The following is a 9,351-nucleotide window of genomic DNA, read 5'->3' as shown; positions in this document are numbered from 1 at the left end:
TTTATTTTTTAAAAGTGTTAAAAATATATTTTGAAGACTTTTAGGTTATTTCACATAGAAAATAAGCTATGGTGAAATAATTTAATTATATTATTTAAAGAGGATGAGGGTATTCTTTAACAGTTTTTTTTTTTTTTTTAATTTTTTTTTTTTTTGACAGGCAGAGTGGACAGTGAGAGAGAGAGAGACAGAGAGAAAGGTCTTCCTTTGCCGTTGGTTCACCCTCCAATGGCCGCCGCGGCCAGCGCGATGCCACCGGCGCACCGCGCTGATCCGATGGCAGGAGCCAGGAGCCAGGTGCTTTTCCTGGTCTCCCATGGGGTGCAGGGCCCAAGCACCTGGGCCATCCTCCACTGCACTCCCTGGCCACAGCAGAGGGCTGGCCTGGAAGAGGGGCAACCGGGACAGAATCCGGCGCCCCGACCGGGACTAGAACCCGGTGTGCCGGTGCCGCTAGGCGGAGGATTAGCCTAGTGAGCCGCGGCGCCGGCCAACAGTTTTTTTTTAAAGATTTATTTATTTATTTGAAAGTCAGAGTTACACAGAGAGAGGAGAGGCAGAGAGAGAGGTCTTCCATCCACTGGTTCACTCCCCAAATGGCTGCAATGGCTGGAGCTGTGCCGATCTGAAACCAGGAGCCAGGAGCTTCTTCCCAGTCTCCCGTGTGGATGCAGGGACCCAAGGACTTGAGCCATTTTCTACTGCTTTCCCAGGCCATAGCAGACAGCTGGATTGGAAGTGGAGCAGCAGGGTCTCGAATCAGCGACCATATGGGATGCCAGCTCTGCAGGTGGCAGCTTAACCTGCTATGCCATAATGCCGGCCTCTTCTTTAATGGTTTTAATATTTCAAACTTTGGTTTTAAGATTTATTTATTTATTTGAGAGGCAGAGTTACAGAAAGAGAGAGGGAGAAGCAAAACATGACAATGAGAGGTAGAAAGACATATTTCATCTGCTGTGTTACTCCTCAAATGGCTGCAATGGCTGGAGTTGGGCTAGTCTGAAGTTTCCTCTGTGTCTCTCCTGTGGATGGCAGGGGCCCAAGCACTTTGGCCATATTCCGCTACTTTCTCAGGTGTATCAGCAGGGAGCCAGATTGGAAGTAGAGCAGTGGGGACTCAAACCTGTGGCCATATGGGATGCTGGTGTTGTAGGTTGCAGCTTTCCCTGCTATGCCATAATGCCAGCCCCAAAACTTTGTTTGGTTTTGTGTGTGTATGTTAATTATTTTTTTTTCATCCTTTGCTTTGCTTTAACTTTTATTTAGTAAATATAAATTTCCAAAGTACAGCTTATGGATTACAATGCCCCCCCCACCATAACTTCCCTCCCACCCGCAACTCTCCCCTTTCCCTCTCCCTCTCCCCTTCCATTCACATCAAGATTCATTTTCGATACTCTTTATATATAGAAGATCAGTTTAGCATATATTAAGTAAAGATTTCAACAGTTTGCACCCACATAGAAACACAAAGTGAAAAATACTGTTTCAGTACTAGTTATAGCATTAAATCACAATGTACAGCACATTAAGGACAGAGATTCTACATGAGGAGTAAGTGCACAGTGACTCCTGTTGTTGACTTAACAAACTGACACTCTTGTTTATGGCATCAGTAATCACCCTAGGCTCTTGCCATGAGCTGCCAAGGCTATGGAAGCCCCCTGAGTTCACCGACTCTGATCATATTTAGACAAGGCCATGGTCAAAGTGGAAGTTCTCTCCTCCATTCAGAGAAAGGTACCTCCTTCTTTGATGACCTGTTCGTTCCACTGGGATCTAACTCGCTGAGATCTTTCATTTAGATAATTTTTTTTTTTTGCCAGAGTGTCTTGGCTTTCCTTGCCTAAAGTGTTCTTATGGGCTTTTCAGCTGGATCCAAATGCCTTAAAAGCTGATTCTGAGGCCAGAGTGCTGTTTAGGACATCTGCCATTCTATGAGTCTGCTGTGTATCTAGCTTCCCATGTTGGATTGTTCTCTCCCTTTTTTTATTCTATCAGCTAGTATTTGCAGAGACTAGTCTTGTTTATGAGATCCCTTTGACTCATAGTCCTATCATTATGATCAACTGTGAACAAATTAATCACTTGGACTAGTGAGATGGCATTGGTACATGCCACCTTGATGCATATCCCATAATTTCTTTATCCAGTCTACTGTTGATGGGCATTTAGGTTGATTCCAGGTATTAGCTATTGTGAATTGAGCTGCAATAAACATTAAGGTGCAGACCGCTTTTTTGTTTGCCGATTTAATTTCCTTTGGGTAAAGCAAGGAGTGGGATGGCTGGGTTGAATGGTAGGGTTATATTCAGGTGTCTGAGGAATCTCCAGACTGACTTCCATAGTGGCTTTACCAGTTTACATTCCTACCAACAGTGGGTTAGTGTCCCTTTTCCCCCACATCCTCACCAGCATCTGTTGTTGGTAGATTTCTGAATGTGAGCCATTCTAACCGGGGTGAGATGAAACCTCATTGTTGTTTTGATTTGCATTTCCCTGATGGCTAGTGATTTTTTTTTCTACTTTCTTTTTTTAAACTTTTATTTAGTAAATATAAATTTCCAAAGTACAGTTTATGGATTACAAAGGCTCCCCAACCCATAACTTCCCTCTCACTGGCACCTCTCCCGTCTCCACTCCCTCTCCCATTCCATTCACATCAAGATTCATTTTCAATTATCTTCATATACAGAAGATTGATTAGGTATATATTAAGTAAAGATTTAATCAGTTTGCACCCATACAGAACATAAAGGGTAAAATACTGTTTGAGTACTAGTTATAACATTAATTCACATTGAACAACACAATAAGGACAGAGATCCTACATGAGGAGTAAGTACACAGTGACTCCTGTTGTTGACTTAACAATTTGACTCTCTTGTTTATGGCATCAGTAATCTCCCTAGGCTCTAAGATGAGTTTCCAAGGCTATGGAAGCCTGTTGAATTCGCCGAATTCGATCTGACTCTGATAGCGTCATAATCAAAGTGGAAGTTCTGTCCTCCCTTCAGAGAAAGGTACCTCCTTCTTTGATGGCCACGTTCTTTCCACTGGGAACTCACTCACAGAGATCTTTCATTAAGGTCTTCTCTTTTTTCCCAGAGTGTCTTGGCTTTGCTTGCCTAAAGTGTTCTTATGGGCTTTTCAGCCATATCTGAATGCCTTAAGGGCTGATTCTGAGGCCAGAGTGCTATTTAGGACATCTGCCATTCTATGAGTCTGCTGTTTATCCCGATTCCCATGTTGGATCATTCTCTCCCTTTTTGATTCTATCAGTTAGTATTAGCATCCACTAGTCTTGTTTGAGTGATCCCTTTGACTCTTAGACCTGTCAGTGTGATCAATTGTGAACTGAAATCGATCACTTTACTAGTGAGATGGCATTGGTACATGCCACCTTGATGGGGTTGTATTGGAATCCCCCGGCACGTTTCTAACTCCACAATTAGGGGCAAGTCCGAGTGAGCATGTCCCAAATTCTACATCTCCTCCCTCTCTTATTCCCACTCTTATATTTAACAGGGATCACTTTTCAGTCAGATTTAAACACCTAAGAATAATTGTGTGTTAATTACAGAGTTCAACCAATAGTACTAGAACAAAACAAAGAAAAAATACTAAAATGGATAAAGTATTACATTGCACATCAACAGTCAGCACAAGAGCTGATCAAGTCACTGTTTCTCATAGTGTCCATTTCACTTCAACAGGTTTCCCCTTTGCTGCTCAGTTAGTTGTCGCCGATCAGGGAGAACAAATGATATTTGTCCCTTTGGGACTGGCTTAATTCACTCAGCATAATGTTTTCCAGATTCCTCCATCTTGTTGCAAATAACCGGATTTCATTGTTTTTGACTGCTGTATAGTATTCTGTAGAGGACATGTCCCATAATTTCTTTATCCAGTCTACTGCTGATGGGCATTTGGGTTGGTTCCAGGTCTTAGCTATTGTGAATTGAGCTGCAATAAACATTAATGTGCAGACCGCTTTTTTGTTTGCCGATTTCATTTCCTTTGGGTAAATTCCAAGGAGTGGATGGCTGGGTTGAATGGTAGGGTTATATTCAGGTGTCTGAGGAATCTCCAGACTGACTTCCATAGTGGCTTAACCAGTTTGCATTCCCACCATCAGTAGGTTAGTGTCCCTTTTTCCCCACATCCTCTCCAGCATCTATTGTTGGAAGATTTCTGAATGTGAGCCATTCTAACTGGGGTGAGGTGAAACCTCACTATGGTTTTGATTTGCATTTCCCTGATTGCTAGTGATCTTGAACATTTTTTCATGTGCCTGTTGGCCATTTGGATTTCCTCTTTTGAAAAATGTCTACTGAGGTCCTTGGCCCATCACTTAAGTGGATTCTTTGTTTTGATGTTGTGGAGTTTCTTGATTTCTTTGTAGATTCTGGTTATCAACCCTTTATCTGTTGCATAGTTTACAAATATCTTTTCCCATTCTGTCAGTTGCCTCTTCACTCTCCTGTTTCTTTTGCAGTGCAGAAACTTCTCAATTTGATGCAATCCCAGTAGTTAATTTTGGCTTTGTCTACCTGTGCCTCCAGGGTCTTTTCTAGGAAGTCTTTGCCGGTACCTATATCTTGCAGGGTTTCTCCAATGTTCTCTAATAATTTGATGGTGTTGGGTCATATATTTAAGTCTTTAATCCATGTTGAGTGAATTTTTGTGCAAGGTGAAAGGTAGGCATCTTGCTTCCTGCTTCTGTACGTGGAAATCCAGTACCATTTATTGAATAGACTGTCCTTGCTCCAGGAATTGGTTTTGGATCCTTGATCAAATATAAGTTGGCTGTAGAAGTTTGGATTGATTTCTGGTGTTTCTCCTCTGTTCCAACGGCCTATCCATCTGTTTCTGTAACAGTACCATGCTGTTTTGATTACAACTGCCCTGTAGTATGTCCTAAAATCTGGTATTGTGATGCCTCCAGCTTCGTTTTTGTTGTACAAGATTGCTTTAGCTATTTGAGGTCTCCTGCATCTCCATATGTATTTCACCATAATTTTTTCCAGATCTGAGAAGATCTTCGTTATGTTGATTGGTTTCACATTGAATCTATAAATTGCTTTTGGGAGAATGGACATTTTGATGATATTTATTCTTCCAATCCATGAGCATGGAAGATTTTTCCATTTTTTGGTATCCTCTTCTATTTTTTTAAGGTTTTGTAATTTTCATCGTAGAGATCTTTAACGTCCTTGGTTAAGTTTATTCCAAGGTATTTGATTGTTTTTGTAGCTATTGTGAATGAGATTGATCTTAGAAGTTCTTCCTCAGCCATGGCATTGCCTGTGTATACAAAGGCTGTAGATTTTTGTTCATTGGATTTTATACCCTGCTACTTTGCCAAACTCTTTTATGAGTTCCAATGGTCTCTTAGTAGAGTTCTTTGGATCCCCTAAATAAAGAATCATATCGTCTGCAAAGAGGGATAGTTTGACTTCTTCCTTCCCAATTTGTATCCCTTTAATTTCTTTTTCTTGCCTAATAGCTCTGGCTAAAGCTTTGAGAACTATATTGAATTGTGGTGGTGAGAGTGGGCATCCCTGTCTGTTGCCAGATCTCAGTGGAAATGCTTCCAACTTTTCCCCATTCAATAGGATGCTGGCCGTGGGTTTTTCATAAATTGCTTTGATTGTATTGAGGAATGTTGCTTCCAAACCCAGTTTGCTTAGAGTTTTCATCATGAAAGGGTGTTGTATTTTATCAAATGCTTTCTCGGCATCTATTGAGATAATCATATGGTTTTTCTTCTGCAGTCTGTTAATGTGGTGTATCACGTTGATTGTTCTGCTCACATTGAACCATCCCTGCAAACCAGGGTAAATCCCACTTGGTCTGGGTGGATGATCTTTCTGATGTGTTGTTGCATTCTATTGGCCAGAATTTTATTGAGGATTTTTGCATCTATGTTCATCAGGAATATTGGTCTGTAATTTTCTTTCAATGCTGCATCTTTCTCTGGCTTAGAGATTAAGCTGATGCTGGCTTCATAGAAATAATTTGGGCAGATTCCATCTTTTTTGATTGTTCTGAATAGTTTGAGAAGAGTTGGAGTTAGTTCTTCTTTAAATGTCTGGTAGAATTCAGCAGTGAATCCATCTGGTCCTGGGCTTTTCTTTGTTGGGAGGGCCTTTATTACTGTTTCAATTTCTGTCTCATGGGTCTCATGTCTTATGGGTCTGTTTTGGTTTTCTATGTCTTCCTGGTTCAGTTTAGGTAGGTTGCAGGAGTCCAGGAATATATCCATTTCTGATAGATTTCCCTGTTTGCTTGCGCACAACTCCTTGTAATAATTTCTGATGATTCTTTTTATTTCTGTGGTGTCTGTTGTTACGTTTCCTTTTTATCTCTGATTTTATTGATTTGGGTCTCTTCTTTTTTTAGTTAGTTGAGACAATGGTGTGTCAATTGTTTTCATTTTTCAAAAAACCAGCTCCTCGTTTGGCTGATTTTTTGTAATTTTTTTTTTGATTCAATCTTGTTGATTTCTTCTCTGATTTTAATTATTTCTCTTCTGCTACTAGCTTTGGGTCTGGTTTGCTGCAGTTTTTCTAGGTCCTTGAGATGAATTGAAAGCTCATCTATTTGGTGCCTTTCCAATTTCTTGATGTAGGCACTTATTGATATGAACTTTCCTCTTAACACTGCTTTTGCTGTATCCCATAAGTTTTGGTATGTTGTGCTGCTATCCTCATTTACTTCCAGAAAGTTTTTGATTTCTCTTTTGATTTCTTCTATGACCCATTGTTCATTCAGGAACATGTTGTTCAGTCTCCATGTGTTTGCATATGCTCTAGGGATTTCTGAGTTGCTAATTTCTACCTTCATTCCACTGTGGTCTGCGAAGCTGCATGGTATGGTGAATTCTTAAATCTTATTAATTGTATTTATCATGTCAGCTTCAATGGAAATAATTTAGCCTTTATAGAAGCTTGGGAACTTACTGTTACATATGTTTTTTATGTCCAGAGATTAAAATTTGTTGACACTAAGTAAAATTTTGGATAGGCATTTGCAATTGGAAAATACATTTCTTTAAATTCAAGAAATAAAGGGTATATATATATATATATATTTATTTATTTATTTTGTTTATTTGAAGGGGAGAAGTTATAGAGAAAGGGAGGGAGGGATGGAGGGAGGGAGGGGGAGAGAGAGAGAAAGAGAGAGAGAGAGTGATCTTCCATCTACTAGTTCAGTTCCCAAATGGCCATAATGGCTGTGGCTGGGCCAGGCAGAAGCCAGGAGCCAGGAGCTTCCTCCATGTCTCCCAATAGGTTGCAGAGGCCCAGGTAGTTGGGACATCTGCTGCTGCTTTCCCAGTAGCATTAGCAGGGAGCTGGATCAGAAGTTGAGCAGCTAGGCACCCACAGGGGAGACTGCCTGTTATGTCACAATGCTGGCCTCCAGAAGATATATTGCTGTTTTATGATGAATAGTAGGAACCTTAAGCTATTTTTACCTTCTTGAACATGGCAGAAGATAAGATATAAGATATAATATTCAAATACCACAATAATAAAGCTAATTTTAATTTATATATGAAGTCTTATAGCTTTGAGTCTACCAGATTTCTGATTATCTATTTTATGAAGTGATTCAACAAAAATTTAGTATCAAAGGCACAGTCATATTTGTGCAGGTTTATGTTGATAAACTGGTTTTGAATTCATGTAAATATTTGGAATTGGCCAGCGTAAATCAAGATGATGGTGATGGACCTTAATTAAACACCTATCACAGGGCTGGTACTGTGGCATAGTAGGTTAGGCCTCTGCCTATGGCGCTGGCACCCATAGTTCATGTTTTAGCTGTTCCACTTCCAGTCCAGCTCCCTGATAATGATTTGGGAAAGTAGTGGAAGATGACATAAGTGCTTGGGCCCCTGTACCTTTGTGGGAGACCTGGAAGAAGCTCCTGGCTCCTGGCTTTGGATCGGTCCAGCTCTAGCCTAATTTCAGCCACTGGGGGAATGAACCAGTGAAGATCTCTCTCTTATGTCTCTCCCCCTCTCTGTAACTCAACCTCTCAAATAAATTTTTTTAAACCAGCTATCACTACAAAGCCATGCCATTCCTTCAACTTTACCCTCTTTTCAATCTTCAAACCAAGACAACAGATCATTGTGCTTCAATGTAATCAGAGTTCTTATTTCAGATGTGCCATACGGTATAATAGATGTAATAGATGCTTCTTGCTTCCTAACCATATCCATTTATATTTGTTCCTATAAGCTACACTGTTTATTCTAAGAGATCTGATAGTGACACTGCACTAATTTCCAAGAGTTCAGGGTTATCAGTATGATGCTTAATACCTAGGCAATTTCAAATTAATAATTAACTACAGAGGAATGCCAGCAATACTGATTGTTTTTTTCCTCTACTGGTACCTAGCTGGGAATGTGTATTTTCATCAGGCACTGGATTCCCATTTAACTGTTCTGTTTATTTCACTGGTAGCCAGTACTCTAGAGCAGATTTGAGATCCTCCCAAATATTAAAAAAAATCGTTTGAATTGCCTTTTGGGTGTAGAACATTTTTAAATATTTTGTCAGCTTGTTTGTTGGGTTTTCTGAGTCAGGCTCAAAGGTGTGACTGGCCTGATGCTGCCTTTTGGTGGAGGGCTCCTCTTTCACCGCTGTCATACATGGCATTTTTTGCTACATGTAGCTTACATGGATATGGAAGTCAAGAGGTCCCATGATCTGACGTTGCAAGCCAGAGAACCAGGAAGCTGGTGGTATAATTCAGTCTGAGTCCAAAGGACTGAGAACTAGGAGATCAATGATAGAAGTCCCTTTCTGAGTCTAATATGCCAGGAACAAGGAGGGCTGACATGCAAAGGCAGGAAAGGATGGATTTCTCAGTTCAAGCAAGGAGAGTTTTTTTTTTTCTTCTTCCACTTTTGTTCTATTTGGATCTGTGGTGGATTGATGATGCCTGCCCACTTTGGTGAGAGCAGAGCTTCTTTACTGAGTCTTCTGATTTATTGATAATCTCTTCCAGAAACATCTTCACAGACACACTCAGAAAAATGTTTTGCTAGCTATCTGGGTACCTCATAGTCCACTCAAGTTGACATATGAAATTAACCATCATACATGCTTTATTTGGCAACTGTATTATAAATAAAGTTTTATTATAGGGGTGCTGTGAGCAGCTGGTTAAGCTGTTGCTTAGAATGACTGCATCTCATATCAGAGTATTAGGGATCAAGTCCTGTCGCTCCCCATCTTCGTGGAGGAACGACACAGCACCCTGCGTTGTTCTTTTGTCTGCTCGGCCCTCCCCGAGTTTGCTGCTGGTTCTTCCCGGGTTGGCTAC

The 9,351-nt window shown here is 40.6% G+C and overlaps 1 pseudogene; it reads right to left on the bottom strand.

The window, feature by feature from the left end:
• Positions 1–7,559: 7,559 nt before the first annotated feature.
• On the bottom strand, positions 7,560–8,676 carry LOC100346741 (RNA ligase 1 pseudogene; annotated as a pseudogene).
• Positions 8,677–9,351: the final 675 nt, after the last annotated feature.

Source organism: Oryctolagus cuniculus, chromosome 12, assembly GCF_051225735.1.
Source record: "Oryctolagus cuniculus isolate XC-2025 breed Fujian yellow rabbit chromosome 12, ASM5122573v1, whole genome shotgun sequence".
Lineage (NCBI taxonomy): Eukaryota > Metazoa > Chordata > Mammalia > Lagomorpha > Leporidae > Oryctolagus > Oryctolagus cuniculus.
The sequence above is the reverse complement of the archived record's forward strand: the minus strand, read 5'-3'. Positions and strand labels throughout refer to the sequence as shown.